Source organism: Eucyclogobius newberryi, unplaced genomic scaffold (assembly GCF_026437365.1).
Source record: "Eucyclogobius newberryi isolate DKJ021-1_F unplaced genomic scaffold, fEucNew1.0.hap1 SCAF_305, whole genome shotgun sequence".
In the NCBI taxonomy this organism is placed as follows: domain Eukaryota; kingdom Metazoa; phylum Chordata; class Actinopteri; order Gobiiformes; family Gobiidae; genus Eucyclogobius; species Eucyclogobius newberryi.
This window is the reverse complement of record NW_027315952.1, coordinates 1-19,367: the sequence shown is the minus strand read 5'-3', so window position 1 is coordinate 19,367 and position 19,367 is coordinate 1.

Sequence of the window (19,367 nt, the reverse complement as noted above, 5' to 3'; positions counted from 1 at the left end):
ACCAGGACTAAACCAGGTCTAAACCAGGACTAAACCAGGACTAAACCAGTTCTAAACCAGGACTAAACCAGGTCTAAACCAGGACTAAACCAGGTCTAAACCAGGACTAAACCAGGACTAAACCAGGACTAAACCAGGTCTAAACCAGGACTAAACCAGGACTAAACCAGGACTAAACCAGGTAAAACCAGGTCTAAACCAGGACTAAACCAGGTCAAAACCAGGTCTAAACCAGCAATAAACCAGGACTAAACCAGGTCTAAACTAGGACTGAACCAGGACTAAAGCAGGTCTAAACCAGGTCTAAACCATTTCTAAACCAGGACTAAATCAGGACTAAACCAGGTCTAAACCAGGACTAAACCAGGTCTAAACCAGGACTAAACCAGGACTAAACCAGGACTAAACCAGGTCTAAACCAGGACTAAACCAGGACTATACCAGGTCTAAACCAGGACTAAACAGGGACTAAACCAGGTCCAAACCAGGTCTAAACCAGGACTAAACCAGGACTAAACCAGGTCTAAATCAGGACTAAACCAGGACTAAAACAGGACTAAACCAGGTCTAAACCAGGTCTAAACCAGGACTAAACCAGGACTAAACCAGGTCTAAACCAGGTCTAAACCAGGACTAAACCAGGTCTAAACCAGGACTAAACCAGGACTAAACCAGGACTAAACCAGGTCTAAACCAGGTCTAAACAAGGACTAAACCAGGTCTAAACCAGGACTAAACCAGGACTGAACCAGGACTAAACCAGGATTAAAGCAGGTCTAAACCAGGACTAAACCAGGACTAAACCAGGACTAAAGCAGGTCTAAACCAGGACTAAACCAGGACTAAACCAGGACTGAACCAGGACTAAACCAGGATTAAAGCAGGTCTAAACCAGGACTAAACCAGGACTAAACCAGGACTAAAGCAGGTCTAAACCAGGACTAAACCAGGACTAAACCAGGACTAAACCAGGACTAAAGCAGGTCTAAACCAGGACTAAACCAGGACTAAACCAGGACTAAACCAGGTCTAAACCAGGACTAAACCAGGACTAAACCAGGACTAAACCAGGTCTAAACCAGGACTAAACCAGGTCTAAACCAGGACTAAAGCAGGTCTAAACCAGGTCTAAACCAGGTCTAAACCAGGACTAAACCAGGACTAAACCAGGTCAAAACCAGGTCTAAACCAGGTCTAAACCAGGACTAAACCAGGTCTAAACCAGGACTAAACCAGGACTAAACCAGTTCTAAACCAGGACTAAACCAGGTCTAAACCAGGACTAAACCAGGACTAAACCAGGACTAAACCAGGTCTAAACCAGGACTAAACCAGGACTAAACCAGGACTAAACCAGGTAAAACCAGGTCTAAACCAGGACTAAACCAGGACTAAACCAGGACTAAACCAGGTCAAAACCAGGTCTAAACCAGGTCTAAACCAGGACTAAACCAGGTCTAAACCAGGACTAAACCAGGACTAAACCAGTTCTAAACCAGGACTAAACCAGGTCTAAACCAGGACTAAACCAGGTCTAAACCAGGACTAAACCAGGACTAAACCAGGACTAAACCAGGTCTAAACCAGGACTAAACCAGGACTAAACCAGGACTAAACCAGGTAAAACCAGGTCTAAACCAGGACTAAACCAGGTCAAAACCAGGTCTAAACCAGCAATAAACCAGGACTAAACCAGGTCTAAACTAGGACTGAACCAGGACTAAAGCATGTCTAAACCAGGTCTAAACCAGGTCTAAACCAGGACTAAACCAGGACTAAACCAGGTCAAAACCAGGTCTAAACCAGCAATAAACCAGGACTAAACCAGGTCTAAACTAGGACTGAACCAGGACTAAAGCATGTCTAAACCAGGACTAAACCAGGTCTAAACCAGGACTAAACCAGGTCTAAACCAGGACTAAACCAGGACTAAACCAGGACTAAACCAGGTCTAAACCAGGACTAAACCAGGACTATACCAGGTCTAAACCAGGACTAAACAGGGACTAAACCAGGTCCAAACCAGGTCTAAACCAGGACTAAACCAGGACTAAACCAGGTCTAAATCAGGACTAAACCAGGACTAAAACAGGACTAAACCAGGTCTAAACCAGGTCTAAACCAGGACTAAACCAGGACTAAACCAGGTCTAAACCAGGTCTAAACCAGGACTAAACCAGGTCTAAACCAGGACTAAACCAGGACTAAACCAGGACTAAACCAGGTCTAAACCAGGTCTAAACAAGGACTAAACCAGGTCTAAACCAGGACTAAACCAGGACTGAACCAGGACTAAACCAGGATTAAAGCAGGTCTAAACCAGGACTAAACCAGGACTAAACCAGGACTAAAGCAGGTCTAAACCAGGACTAAACCAGGACTAAACCAGGACTGAACCAGGACTAAACCAGGATTAAAGCAGGTCTAAACCAGGACTAAACCAGGACTAAACCAGGACTAAAGCAGGTCTAAACCAGGACTAAACCAGGACTAAACCAGGACTAAACCAGGACTAAAGCAGGTCTAAACCAGGACTAAACCAGGACTAAACCAGGACTAAACCAGGTCTAAACCAGGACTAAACCAGGACTAAACCAGGACTAAACCAGGTCTAAACCAGGACTAAAGCAGGTCTAAACCAGGACTAAACCAGGACTAAACCAGGACTAAACCAGGTCAAAACCAGGTCTAAACCAGGTCTAAACCAGGACTAAACCAGGTCTAAACCAGGACTAAACCAGGACTAAACCAGGTCTAAACAAGGACTAAACCAGGTCTAAACAAGGACTAAACCAGGACTAAACCAGGACTAAACCAGGTCTAAACCAGGTCTAAACCAGGACTAAACCAGGTCTAAACCAGGACTAAACCAGGACTAAACCAGTTCTAAACCAGGACTAAACCAGGTCTAAACCAGGACTAAACCAGGTCTAAACCAGGACTAAACCTGGACTAAACCAGGACTAAACCAGGTCTAAACCAGGACTAAACCAGGACTAAACCAGGACTAAACCAGGTATAAAACAGGTCTAAACCAGGACTAAACCAGGGCTAAACCAGGTCAAAACCAGGTCTAAACTAGGACTAAACAGGGACTAAACCAGGTCCAAACCAGGTCTAAACCAGGTCTAAACCAGGACTAAACCAGGTCTAAACCAGGACTAAACCAGGACTAAAACAGGACTAAAACAGGTCTAAACCAGGTCCAAACCAGGACTAAACCAGGACTAAACCAGGACTAAACCAGGTCTAAACCAGGACTAAACCAGGTCTAAACCAGGACTAAACCAGGACTAAACCAGGACTAAACCAGGTCTAAACCAGGACTAAACCAGGACTAAACCAGGACTAAACCAGGTATAAACCAGGTCTAAACCAGGACTAAACCAGGTCAAAACCAGGTCTAAACCAGCAATAAACCAGGACTAAACCAGGTCTAAACCAGGACTAAACCAGGACTAAACCAGGACTAAACCAGGACTAAACAAGGACTAAACCAGGTCTAAACCAGGACTAAACCAGGACTAAACAAGGTCTAAACAAGGACTAAACAAGGACTAAACCAGGTCTAAACCAGGAATAAACCAGGACTAAACCAGGTCTAAACCAGGTCTAAACCAGAACTAAACCAGGTCTAAACCCGGACTAAACCAGGTCTAAACCAGGACTAAACCAGGACTAAACCAGGTCTAAACCAGGTCTAAACCAGGACTAAACCAGGTCTAAACCAGGACTAAACCAGGACTAAACCAGGTCTAAACCAGGACTAAACCAGGTCTAAACCAGGTCTAAACCAGGACTAAACCAGGTCAAAACCAGGACTAAACCAGGACTAAACCAGGTCTAAACCAGGTCTAAACCAGGACTAAACCAGGTCTAAACCAGGACTAAACCAGGTCTAAACCAGGACTAAACCAGGACTAAACCAGTTCTAAACCAGGACTAAACCAGGTCTTAACCAGGACTAAACCTGGACTAAACCAGGACTAAACCAGGTCTAAACCAGGACTAAACCAGGACTAAACCAGGACTAAACCAGGTATAAACCAGGTCTAAACCAGGACTAAACCAGGACTAAACCAGGTCAAAACCAGGTCTAAACTAGGACTAAACAGGGACTAAACCAGGTCCAAACCAGGTCTAAACCAGGTCTAAACCAGGACTAAACCAGGTCTAAACCAGGACTAAACCAGGACTAAACCAGGACTAAACCAGGTCTAAACCAGGTCCAAACCAGGACTAAACCAGGACTAAACCAGGACTAAACCAGGTCTAAACCAGGACTAAACCAGGTCTAAACCAGGACTAAACCAGGACCAAACCAGGACTAAACCAGGTCTAAACCAGGACTAAACCAGGACTAAACCAGGACTAAACCAGGTATAAACCAGGTCTAAACCAGGACTAAACCAGGTCAAAACCAGGTCTAAACCAGCAATAAACCAGGACTAAACCAGGTCTGAACCAGGACTAAACCAGGACTAAACCAGGACTAAACCAGGACTAAACCAGGACTAAACAAGGACTAAACCAGGACTAAACCAGGTCTAAACAAGGACTAAACCAGGTCTAAACAAGGACTAAACCAGGACTAAACCAGGACTAAACCAGGTCTAAACCAGGTCTAAACCAGGACTAAACCAGGACTAAACCAGGTCTAAACCAGGACTAAACCAGGTCTAAACCAGGACTAAACCAGGACTAAAACAGGACTAAACCAGGACTAAACCAGTTCTAAACCAGGACTAAACCAGGTCTAAACCAGGACTAAACCAGGTCTAAACCAGGACTAAACCTGGACTAAACCAGGACTAAACCAGGTCTAAACCAGGACTAAACCAGGACTAAACCAGGACTAAACCAGGTATAAAACAGGTCTAAACCAGGACTAAACCAGGGCTAAACCAGGTCAAAACCAGGTCTAAACTAGGACTAAACAGGGACTAAACCAGGTCCAAACCAGGTCTAAACCAGGTCTAAACCAGGACTAAACCAGGTCTAAACCAGGACTAAACCAGGACTAAAACAGGACTAAAACAGGTCTAAACCAGGTCCAAACCAGGACTAAACCAGGACTAAACCAGGACTAAACCAGGTCTAAACCAGGACTAAACCAGGTCTAAACCAGGACTAAACCAGGACTAAACCAGGACTAAACCAGGTCTAAACCAGGACTAAACCAGGACTAAACCAGGACTAAACCAGGTATAAACCAGGTCTAAACCAGGACTAAACCAGGTCAAAACCAGGTCTAAACCAGCAATAAACCAGGACTAAACCAGGTCTAAACCAGGACTAAACCAGGACTAAACCAGGACTAAACCAGGACTAAACAAGGACTAAACCAGGTCTAAACCAGGACTAAACCAGGACTAAACCAGGTCTAAACAAGGACTAAACAAGGACTAAACCAGGTCTAAACCAGGAATAAACCAGGACTAAACCAGGTCTAAACCAGGTCTAAACCAGAACTAAACCAGGTCTAAACCCGGACTAAACCAGGTCTAAACCAGGACTAAACCAGGACTAAACCAGGTCTAAACCAGGTCTAAACCAGGACTAAACCAGGTCTAAACCAGGACTAAACCAGGACTAAACCAGGTCTAAACCAGGACTAAACCAGGTCTAAACCAGGTCTAAACCAGGACTAAACCAGGTCAAAACCAGGACTAAACCAGGACTAAACCAGGTCTAAACCAGGTCTAAACCAGGACTAAACCAGGTCTAAACCAGGACTAAACCAGGTCTAAACCAGGACTAAACCAGGACTAAACCAGTTCTAAACCAGGACTAAACCAGGTCTAAACCAGGACTAAACCTGGACTAAACCAGGACTAAACCAGGTCTAAACCAGGACTAAACCAGGACTAAACCAGGACTAAACCAGGTATAAACCAGGTCTAAACCAGGACTAAACCAGGACTAAACCAGGTCAAAACCAGGTCTAAACTAGGACTAAACAGGGACTAAACCAGGTCCAAACCAGATCTAAACCAGGTCTAAACCAGGACTAAACCAGGTCTAAACCAGGACTAAACCAGGACTAAACCAGGTCTAAACCAGGTCCAAACCAGGACTAAACCAGGACTAAACCAGGACTAAACCAGGTCTAAACCAGGACTAAACCAGGTCTAAACCAGGACTAAACCAGGACCAAACCAGGACTAAACCAGGTCTAAACCAGGACTAAACCAGGACTAAACCAGGTATAAACCAGGTCTAAACCAGGACTAAACCAGGTCAAAACCAGGTCTAAACCAGCAATAAACCAGGACTAAACCAGGTCTGAATCAGGACTAAACCAGGACTAAACCAGGACTAAACCAGGACTAAACCAGGACTAAACAAGGACTAAACCAGGTCTAAACCAGGACTAAACCAGGACTAAACCAGGTCTAAACAAGGACTAAACAAGGACTAAACCAGGTCTAAACCAGGAATAAACCAGGACTAAACCAGGTCTAAACCAGGTCTAAACCAGAACTAAACCAGGTCTAAACCCGGACTAAACCAGGTCTAAACCAGGACTAAACCAGGACTAAACCAGGTCTAAACCAGGTCTAAACCAGGTCTAAACCAGGACTAAACCAGGACTAAACCAGGTCTAAACCAGGACTAAACCAGGTCTAAACCAGGTCTAAACCAGGACTAAACCAGGACTAAACCAGGTCAAAACCAGGTCTAAACCAGGTCTAAACCAGGACTAAACCAGGTCTAAACCAGGACTAAACCAGTCCTAAACCAGGTCTAAACAAGGACTAAACCAGGTCTAAACCAGGTCTAAACCAGGACTAAACCAGGTCTAAACCAGGACTAAACCAGGACTAAACCAGGACTAAACCAGGACTAAACCAGGTCTAAACCAGGTCTAAACCAGGACTAAACCAGGTCTAAACCAGGACTAAACTTGGACTAAACCAGGACTAAACCAGGTCTAAACCAGGACTAAACCAGGACTAAACCAGGACTAAACCAGGTATAAACCAGGTCTAAACCAGGACTAAACCAGGACTAAACCAGGTCAAAACCAGGTCTAAACCAGCAATAAACCAGGACTAAACCAGGTCTAAACTAGGACTGAACCAGGACTAAAGCAGGTCTAAACCAGGTCTAAACCAGGTCTAAACCAGGAATAAATCAGGACTAAACCAGGTCTAAACCAGGACTAAACCAGGTCTAAACCAGGTCTAAACCAGGACTAAACCAGGTCTAAACCAGGGCTAAACCAGGACTAAACCAGGACTAAACCAGGTCTAAACCAGGACTAAACCAGGACTATACCAGGTCTAAACCAGGACTAAACAGGGACTAAACCAGGTCCAAACCAGGACTATACCAGGTCTAAACCAGGACTAAACAGGGACTAAACCAGGTCCAAACCAGGTCTAAACCAGGTCTAAACCAGGACTAAACCAGGTCTAAACCAGAACTAAACCAGGACTAAAACAGGACTAAACCAGGTCTAAACCAGGTCCAAACCAGGACTAAACCAGGACTAAACCAGGACTAAACCAGGACTAAACCAGGTCTAAACCAGGTCTAAACCAGGACTAAACCAGGACTAAACCAGGTCTAAACCAGGACTAAACCAGGACTAAACCAGGTCTAAACCAGGACTAAACCAGGACTAAACCAGGACTAAACCAGGACTAAACCAGGTCTAAACCAGGACTAAACCAGGACTAAACCAGGACTAAACAAGGACTAAACCAGGACTAAACCAGGTCTAAACAAGGACTAAACCAGGTCTAAACCAGGTCTAAACCAGGACTAAACAAGGACTAAACCAGGACTAAACCAGGTCTAAACAAGGACTAAACCAGGTCTAAACCAGGTCTAAACCAGGACTAAACCAGGTCTAAACCCGGACTAAACCAGGTCTAAACCAGGACTAAACCAGGACTAAACCAGGTCTAAACCAGGTCTAAACCAGGACTAAACCAGGTCTAAACCAGGACTAAACCAGGACTAAACCAGGTCTAAACCAGGACTAAACCAGGTCTAAACCAGGACTAAACCAGGTCTAAACCAGGTCTAAACAAGGACTAAACCAGGTCTAAACCAGGACTAAACCAGGTCTAAACCAGGACTAAACCAGGACTAAACCAGGACTAAACCAGGACTAAACCAGGTCTAAACCAGGACTAAACCAGGACTAAACCAGGACTAAACCAGGACTAAACCAGGTCTAAACCAGGACTAAACCAGGACTAAACCAGGACTAAACCAGTTCTAAACCAGGACTAAACCAGGTCTAAACCAGGACTAAATCAGGACTAAACCAGGACTAAACCAGGTCTAAACCAGGACTAAACCAGGACTAAACCAGGACTAAACCAGGTCTAAACCAGGTCTAAACCAGGTCAAAACCAGGACTAAACCAGGACTAAACCAGGACTAAACCAGGACCAAACCAGGTCTAAACCAGGACTAAACCAGGACTAAACCAGGACTAAACCAGGACTAAACCAGGTCAAAACCAGGTCTTAACCAGGACTAAACCAGGTCTAAACCAGGACTAAACCAGGTCTAAACCAGGACTAAACCAGGACTAAACCAGGTCTAAACAAGGACTAAACCAAGTCTAAACCAGGACTAAACCAGGTCTAAACCAGGACTAAACCAGGACTAAACCAGGACTAAACCAGGTCTAAACCAGGTCTAAACCAGGACTAAACCAGGACTAAACCAGGTCAAAACCAGGTCTAAACCAGGACTAAACCAGGACTAAACCAGGTCTAAACCAGGACTAAACCAGGACTAAACCAGGTCTAAACAAGGACTAAACCAGGACTAAACCAGGTCTAAACCAGGTCTAAACCAGGAGTAAACCAGGACTAAACCAGGTCTAAACCAGGTCTAAACCAGGACTAAACCAGGACTAAACCAGGACTCAACCAGGTCTAAACCAGGACTAAACCAGGACTAAACCAGGTCCAAACCAGGTCTAAACCAGGACTAAACCAGGACTAAACCAGGACTAAACCAGGACTAAACCAGGTCCAAACCAGGACTAAACCAGGACTAAACCAGGTCTAAACCACGACTAAACCAGGTCTAAACCAGGTCTAAACCAGGACTAAACCAGGATTAAACCAGGTCAAAACCAGGTCTAAACCAGGTCAAAACCAGGTCTAAACTAGGACTAAACCAGGTCTAAACAAGTACTAAACCAGGTCTAAACCAGGTCTAAACCAGGACTAAACCATGACTAAACCAGGTCAAAACCAGGACTAAACCAGGACTAAACCAGGACTAAACCAGGTCTAAACCAGGACTAAACCAGGACTAAACCAGGTCAAAACCAGGTCTAAACCAGCAATAAACCAGGACTAAACCAGGTCTAAACTAGGACTGAACCAGGACTAAAGCAGGTCTAAACCAGGTCTAAACCAGGTCTAAACCAGGTCTAAACCAGGACTAAATCAGGACTAAACCAGGTCTAAACCAGGACTAAACCAGGTCTAAACCAGGACTAAACCAGGACTAAACCAGGACTAAACCAGGTCTAAACCAGGACTAAACCAGGACTATACCAGGTCTAAACCAGGACTAAACAGGGACTAAACCAGGACTAAACCAGGTCTAAACCAGGACTAAACCAGGACTAAACCAGGACTAAACCAGGTCTAAACCAGGACTAAACCAGGTCTAAACCAGGACTAAACCAGGACTAAACAAGGACTAAACCAGTTCTAAACCAGGACTAAACCAGGACTAAACCAGGTCTAAACCAGGACTAAACCAGGACTAAACCAGGACTAAACCAGGCCTAAACCAGGACTAAACCAGGCCTAAACCAGGACTAAACCAGGTATAAACCAGGTCTAAACCAGGACTAAACCAGGTCAAAACCAGGTCTAAACCAGCAATAAACCAGGACTAAACCAGGTCTAAACTAGGACTGAACTAGGACTAAAGCAGGTCTAAACCAGGTCTAAACCAGGACTAAATCAGGACAAAACCAGGTCTAAACCAGGACTAAACCAGGACTAAACCAGGACTAAAGCAGGTCTAAACCAGGACTAAACCAGGTCTGAACCAGGTCTAAACCAGGACTAAACCAGGTCTAAACCAGGACTAAACCAGGTCTAAACCAGGACTAAACCAGGACTAAACCAGGTCTAAACAAGGACTAAACCAGGTCTAAACCAGGACTAAACCAGGTCTAAACCAGGACTAAACCAGGACTAAACCAGGACTAAACCAGGACTAAACCAGGTCTAAACCAGGTCTAAACCAGGACTAAACCAGGACTAAACCAGGACTAAACCAGGTCAAAACCAGGTCTAAATCAGGACTAAACCAGGACTAAACCAGGACTAAACCAGGTTTAAACCAGGTCTAAACCAGGACTAAACCAGGACTAAACCAGGACTAAACCAGTTCTAAACCAGGACTAAACCAGGACTAAACCAGGTCAAAACCAGGACTAAACCAGGACTAAACCAGGACTAAACCAGGACCAAACCAGGACTAAACCAGGACTAAACCAGGACTAAACCAAGACTAAACCAGGTCTAAACCAGGACTAAACCAGGACTAAACCAGGTCTAAACCAGGACTAAACCAGGACTAAACCAGGACTAAACCAGGTCTAAACCAGGACTAAACCAGTTCTAAACCAGGTCTAAACCAGGTCTAAACCAGGTCTAAACCAGGACTAAATCAGGACTAAACCAGGTCTAAACCAGGACTAAACCAGGTCTAAACCAGGACTAAACCAGGACTAAACCAGGACTAAACCAGGTCTAAACCAGGACTAAACCGGGACTATACCAGGTCTAAACCAGGACTAAACAGGGACTAAACCAGGTCCAAACCAGGTCTAAACCAGGACTAAACCAGGACTAAACCAGGTCTAAATCAGGACTAAACCAGGACTAAAACAGGACTAAACCAGGTCTAAACCAGGTCTAAACCAGGACTAAACCAGGACTAAACCAGGTCTAAACCAGGTCTAAACCAGGACTAAACCAGGACTAAACCAGGACTAAACCAGGACTAAACCAGGTCTAAATCAGGACTAAACCAGGACTAAAACAGGACTAAACCAGGTCTAAACCAGGTCTAAACCAGGACTAAACCAGGACTAAACCAGGACTAAACCAGGTCTAAACCAGGACTAAACCAGGACTAAACCAGGACTAAACCAGGTCTAAACCAGGTCTAAACAAGGACTAAACCAGGTCTAAACCAGGACTAAACCAGGACTGAACCAGGACTAAACCAGGATTAAAGCAGGTCTAAACCAGGACTAAACCAGGACTAAACCAGGACTAAAGCAGGTCTAAACCAGGACTAAACCAGGACTAAACCAGGTCAAAACCAGGTCTAAACCAGGACTAAACCAGGTCTAAACCAGGACTAAACCAGGTCCAAACCAGGACTAAACCAGGACTAAACCAGGAATAAACCAGGACTAAACCAGGTCTAAACCAGGACTAAACCAGGACTAAACCAGGACTAAACCAGGTCAAAACCAGGTCAAAAACCAGGACTAAACCAGGACTAAACCAGGTCTAAACCAGGTCTAAACCAGGACTAAACCTGGACTAAACCAGGACTAAACCAGTTCTAAACAAGGACTAAACCAGGACTAAACCAGGTCAAAACCAGGACTAAACCAGGACTAAACCAGGACTAAACCAGGACTAAACCAGGACCAAACCAGGTCTAAACCAGGACCAAACCAGGACTAAACCAGGACTAAACCAGGTCTAAACCAGGTCTAAACCAGGACTAAACCAGGTCTAAACCAGGACTAAACCAGGTCTAAACCAGGACTAAACCAGGTCTAAACAAGGACTAAACCAAGTCCAAACCAGGACTAAACCAGGTCTAAACCAGGACTAAACCAGGACTAAACCAGGACTAAACCAGGTCTAAACCAGGACTAAACCAGGACTAAACCAGGACTAAACCAGGTCTAAACCAGGTCTAAACCAGGACTAAACCAGGACTAAACCAGGACTAAACCAGGTCTAAACCAGGTCTAAACCAGGACTAAACCAGGACTAAACCAGGTCTAAACAAGGACTAAACCAGGACTAAACCAGGTCTAAACCAGGAATAAACCAGGACTAAACCAGGTCTAAACCAGGTCTAAACCAGGACTAAACCAGGTCTAAACCAGGACTAAACCAGGACTAAACCAGGTCCAAACCAGGTCTAAACCAGGACTAAACCAGGTCTAAACCAGGACTAAACCAGGTCTAAACCAGGACTAAACCAGGACTAAACCAGGTCTAAACCAGGACTAAACCAGGTCTAAACCAGGTCTAAACCAGGACTAAACCAGGACTAAACCAGGTCAAAACCAGGTCTAAACCAGGTCTAAACCAGGACTAAACCAGGTCTAAACCAGGACTAAACCAGGACTAAACCAGGTCTAAACAAGGACTAAACCAGGTCTAAACCAGGACTAAACCAGGTCTAAACCAGGACTAAACCATGACTAAACCAGGACTAAACCAGGACTAAACCAGGTCTAAACCAGGTCTAAACCAGGACTAAACCAGGACTAAACCAGGACTAAACCAGGTCAAAACCAGGTCTAAACCAGGACTAAACCAGGACTAAACCAGGACTAAACCAGGTCCAAACCAGGTCTAAACCAGGACTAAACCAGGACTAAACCAGTTCTAAACCAGGACTAAACCTGGACTAAACCAGGTCAAAACCAGGTCAAAACCAGGACTAAACCAGGACTAAACCAGGACTAAACCAGGACTAAACCAGGTCTAAACCAGGACTAAACCAGAACTAAACCAGTTCTAAACCAGGACTAAACCTGGTCTAAACCAGAACTAAACCAGTTCTAAACCAGGACTAAACCAGGTCTAAACCAGGACTAAACCTGGACTAAACCAGGACTAAACCAGGTCTAAACCAGGACTAAACCAGGACTATACCAGGTCTAAACCAGGACTAAACAGGGACTAAACCAGGTCCAAACCAGGTCTAAACCAGGACTAAACCAGGACTAAACCAGGTCTAAACCAGGACTAAACCAGGACTAAAACAGGACTAAACCAGGTCTAAACCAGGTCTAAACCAGGACTAAACCAGGACTAAACCAGGTCTAAACCAGGACTAAACCAGGTCTAAACCAGGACTAAACCAGGACTAAACCAGGACTAAACCAGGTCTAAACCAGGTCTAAACCAGGACTAAACCAGGTCTAAACCAGGACTAAACCAGGACTAAACAAGGACTAAACCAGGACTAAACCAGGACTAAACCAGGTCTAAACAAGGACTAAACCAGGAATAAACCAGGTCTAAACCAGGAATAAACCAGGACTAAACCAGGTCTAAACCAGGTCTAAACCAGGACTAAACCAGGTCTAAACCCGGACTAAACCAGGTCTAAACCAGGACTAAACCAGGACTAAACCAGGTCTAAACCAGGTCTAAACCAGGACTAAACCAGGTCTAAACCAGGACTAAACCAGGACTAAACCAGGTCTAAACCAGGACTAAACCAGGTCTAAACCAGGTCTAAACCAGGTCTAAACCAGGTCTAAACCAGGACTAAACCAGGTCTAAACCAGGACTAAACCAGGTCTAAACTAGGACTAGACCAGGACTAAACCAGGTCTAAACCAGGACTAAACCAGGACTAAACCAGGACTAAACCAGGTCTAAACCAGGTCTAAACCAGGACTAAACCAGGACTAAACCAGGACTAAACCAGGTCAAAACCAGGTCTAAACCAGGACTAAACCAGGACTAAACCAGGACTAAACCAGGACTAAACCAGGTCTAAACCAGGTCTAAACCAGGACTAAACCAGGACTAAACCAGGACTAAACCAGTTCTAAACCAGGACTAAACCAGGACTAAACCAGGTCAAAACCAGGACTAAACCAGGACTAAACCAGGACTAAACCAGGACCAAACCAGGTCTAAACCAGGACTAAACCAGGACTAAACCAGGACTAAACCAAGACTAAACCAGTTCTAAACCAGGACTAAACCAGGACTAAACCAGGTCTAAACCAGGACTAAACCAGGACTAAACCAGGACTAAACCAGGTCTAAACCAGGACTAAACCAGGACTAAACCAGTTCTAAACCAGGACTAAACCAGGTCTAAACCAGGACTAAACCAGGTCTAAACCAGGACTAAACCAGGACTAAACCAGGACTAAACCAGGTCTAAACCAGGACTAAACCAGGACTAAACCAGGACTAAACCAGGTAAAACCAGGTCTAAACCAGGACTAAACCAGGTCAAAACCAGGTCTAAACCAGCAATAAACCAGGACTAAACCAGGTCTAAACTAGGACTGAACCAGGACTAAAGCAGGTCTAAACCAGGTCTAAACCATTTCTAAACCAGGACTAAATCAGGACTAAACCAGGTCTAAACCAGGACTAAACCAGGTCTAAACCAGGACTAAACCAGGACTAAACCAGGACTAAACCAGGTCTAAACCAGGACTAAACCAGGACTATACCAGGTCTAAACCAGGACTAAACAGGGACTAAACCAGGTCCAAACCAGGTCTAAACCAGGACTAAACCAGGACTAAACCAGGTCTAAATCAGGACTAAACCAGGACTAAAACAGGACTAAACCAGGTCTAAACCAGGTCTAAACCAGGACTAAACCAGGACTAAACCAGGTCTAAACCAGGTCTAAACCAGGACTAAACCAGGTCTAAACCAGGACTAAACCAGGACTAAACCAGGACTAAACCAGGTCTAAACCAGGTCTAAACAAGGACTAAACCAGGTCTAAACCAGGACTAAACCAGGACTGAACCAGGACTAAACCAGGATTAAAGCAGGTCTAAACCAGGACTAAACCAGGACTAAACCAGGACTAAAGCAGGTCTAAACCAGGACTAAACCAGGACTAAACCAGGACTGAACCAGGACTAAACCAGGATTAAAGCAGGTCTAAACCAGGACTAAACCAGGACTAAACCAGGACTAAAGCAGGTCTAAACCAGGACTAAACCAGGACTAAACCAGGACTAAACCAGGACTAAAGCAGGTCTAAACCAGGACTAAACCAGGTCTAAACCAGGACTAAACCAGGACTAAACCAGGACTAAACCAGGTCTAAACCAGGACTAAACCAGGTCTAAACCAGGACTAAAGCAGGTCTAAACCAGGTCTAAACCAGGTCTAAACCAGGACTAAACCAGGACTAAACCAGGTCAAAACCAGGTCTAAACCAGGTCTAAACCAGGACTAAACCAGGTCTAAACCAGGACTAAACCAGGACTAAACCAGTTCTAAACCAGGACTAAACCAGGTCTAAACCAGGACTAAACCAGGTCTAAACCAGGACTAAACCAGGACTAAACCAGGACTAAACCAGGTCTAAACCAGGACTAAACCAGGACTAAACCAGGACTAAACCAGGTAAAACCAGGTCTAAACCAGGACTAAACCAGGACTAAACCAGGACTAAACCAGGTCAAAACCAGGTCTAAACCAGGTCTAAACCAGGACTAAACCAGGTCTAAACCAGGACTAAACCAGGACTAAACCAGTTCTAAACCAGGTCTAAACCAGGACTAAACCAGGACTAAACCAGGACTAAACCAGGTCTAAACCAGGTCTAAACCAGGACTAAACCAGGACTAAACCAGGTCTAAACAAGGACTAAACCAGGACTAAACCAGGTCTAAACCAGGAATAAACCAGGACTAAACCAGGTCTAAACCAGGTCTAAACCAGGACTAAACCAGGTCTAAACCAGGACTAAACCAGGACTAAACCAGGTCCAAACCAGGTCTAAACCAGGACTAAACCAGGTCTAAACCAGGACTAAACCAGGTCTAAACCAGGACTAAACCAGGACTAAACCAGGTCTAAACCAGGACTAAACCAGGTCTAAACCAGGTCTAAACCAGGACTAAACCAGGACTAAACCAGGTCAAAACCAGGTCTAAACCAGGTCTAAACCAGGACTAAACCAGGTCTAAACCAGGACTAAACCAGGACTAAACCAGGTCTAAACAAGGACTAAACCAGGTCTAAACCAGGACTAAACCAGGTCTAAACCAGGACTAAACCATGACTAAACCAGGACTAAACCAGGACTAAACCAGGTCTAAACCAGGTCTAAACCAGGACTAAACCAGGACTAAACCAGGACTAAACCAGGTCAAAACCAGGTCTAAACCAGGACTAAACCAGGACTAAACCAGGACTAAACCAGGTCCAAACCAGGTCTAAACCAGGACTAAACCAGGACTAAACCAGTTCTAAACCAGGACTAAACCTGGACTAAACCAGGTCAAAACCAGGTCAAAACCAGGACTAAACCAGGACTAAACCAGGACTAAACCAGGACTAAACCAGGTCTAAACCAGGACTAAACCAGAACTAAACCAGTTCTAAACCAGGACTAAACCTGGTCTAAACCAGAACTAAACCAGTTCTAAACCAGGACTAAACCAGGTCTAAACCAGGACTAAACCTGGACTAAACCAGGACTAAACCAGGTCTAAACCAGGACTAAACCAGGACTATACCAGGTCTAAACCAGGACTAAACAGGGACTAAACCAGGTCCAAACCAGGTCTAAACCAGGACTAAACCAGGACTAAACCAGGTCTAAACCAGGACTAAACCAGGACTAAAACAGGACTAAACCAGGTCTAAACCAGGTCTAAACCAGGACTAAACCAGGACTAAACCAGGTCTAAACCAGGACTAAACCAGGTCTAAACCAGGACTAAACCAGGACTAAACCAGGACTAAACCAGGTCTAAACCAGGTCTAAACCAGGACTAAACCAGGTCTAAACCAGGACTAAACCAGGACTAAACAAGGACTAAACCAGGACTAAACCAGGACTAAACCAGGTCTAAACAAGGACTAAACCAGGAATAAACCAGGTCTAAACCAGGAATAAACCAGGACTAAACCAGGTCTAAACCAGGTCTAAACCAGGACTAAACCAGGTCTAAACCCGGACTAAACCAGGTCTAAACCAGGACTAAACCAGGACTAAACCAGGTCTAAACCAGGTCTAAACCAGGACTAAACCAGGTCTAAACCAGGACTAAACCAGGACTAAACCAGGTCTAAACCAGGACTAAACCAGGTCTAAACCAGGTCTAAACCAGGTCTAAACCAGGTCTAAACCAGGACTAAACCAGGTCTAAACCAGGACTAAACCAGGTCTAAACTAGGACTAGACCAGGACTAAACCAGGTCTAAACCAGGACTAAACCAGGACTAAACCAGGACTAAACCAGGTCTAAACCAGGTCTAAACCAGGACTAAACCAGGACTAAACCAGGACTAAACCAGGTCAAAACCAGGTCTAAACCAGGACTAAACCAGGACTAAACCAGGACTAAACCAGGACTAAACCAGGTCTAAACCAGGTCTAAACCAGGACTAAACCAGGACTAAACCAGGACTAAACCAGTTCTAAACCAGGACTAAACCAGGACTAAACCAGGTCAAAACCAGGACTAAACCAGGACTAAACCAGGACTAAACCAGGACCAAACCAGGTCTAAACCAGGACTAAACCAGGACTAAACCAGGACTAAACCAAGACTAAACCAGTTCTAAACCAGGACTAAACCAGGACTAAACCAGGTCTAAACCAGGACTAAACCAGGACTAAACCAGGACTAAACCAGGTCTAAACCAGGACTAAACCAGGACTAAACCAGTTCTAAACCAGGACTAAACCAGGTCTAAACCAGGACTAAACCAGGTCTAAACCAGGACTAAACCAGGACTAAACCAGGACTAAACCAGGTCTAAACCAGGACTAAACCAGGACTAAACCAGGACTAAACCAGGTAAAACCAGGTCTAAACCAGGACTAAACCAGGTCAAAACCAGGTCTAAACCAGCAATAAACCAGGACTAAACCAGGTCTAAACTAGGACTGAACCAGGACTAAAGCAGGTCTAAACCAGGTCTAAACCATTTCTAAACCAGGACTAAATCAGGACTAAACCAGGTCTAAACCAGGACTAAACCAGGTCTAAACCAGGACTAAACCAGGACTAAACCAGGACTAAACCAGGTCTAAACCAGGACTAAACCAGGACTATACCAGGTCTAAACCAGGACTAAACAGGGACTAAACCAGGTCCAAACCAGGTCTAAACCAGGACTAAACCAGGACTAAACCAGGTCTAAATCAGGACTAAACCAGGACTAAAACAGGACTAAACCAGGTCTAAACCAGGTCTAAACCAGGACTAAACCAGGACTAAACCAGGTCTAAACCAGGTCTAAACCAGGACTAAACCAGGTCTAAACCAGGACTAAACCAGGACTAAACCAGGACTAAACCAGGTCTAAACCAGGTCTAAACAAGGACTAAACCAGGTCTAAACCAGGACTAAACCAGGACTGAACCAGGACTAAACCAGGATTAAAGCAGGTCTAAACCAGGACTAAACCAGGACTAAACCAGGACTAAAGCAGGTCTAAACCAGGACTAAACCAGGACTAAACCAGGACTGAACCAGGACTAAACCAGGATTAAAGCAGGTCTAAACCAGGACTAAACCAGGACTAAACCAGGACTAAAGCAGGTCTAAACCAGGACTAAACCAGGACTAAACCAGGACTAAACCAGGACTAAAGCAGGTCTAAACCAGGACTAAACCAGGTCTAAACCAGGACTAAACCAGGACTAAACCAGGACTAAACCAGGTCTAAACCAGGACTAAACCAGGTCTAAACCAGGACTAAAGCAGGTCTAAACCAGGTCTAAACCAGGTCTAAACCAGGACTAAACCAGGACTAAACCAGGTCAAAACCAGGTCTAAACCAGGTCTAAACCAGGACTAAACCAGGTCTAAACCAGGACTAAACCAGGACTAAACCAGTTCTAAACCAGGACTAAACCAGGTCTAAACCAGGACTAAACCAGGTCTAAACCAGGACTAAACCAGGACTAAACCAGGACTAAACCAGGTCTAAACCAGGACTAAACCAGGACTAAACCAGGACTAAACCAGGTAAAACCAGGTCTAAACCAGGACTAAACCAGGACTAAACCAGGACTAAACCAGGTCAAAACCAGGTCTAAACCAGGTCTAAACCAGGACTAAACCAGGTCTAAACCAGGACTAAACCAGGACTAAACCAGTTCTAAACCAGGACTAAACCAGGTCTAAACCAGGACTAAACCAGGTCTAAACCAGGACTAAACCAGGACTAAACCAGGACTAAACCAGGTCTAAACCAGGACTAAACCAGGACTAAACCAGGACTAAACCAGGTAAAACCAGGTCTAAACCAGGACTAAACCAGGTCAAAACCAGGTCTAAACCAGCAATAAACCAGGACTAAACCAGGTCTAAACTAGGACTGAACCAGGACTAAAGCATGTCTAAACCAGGTCTAAACCAGGTCTAAACC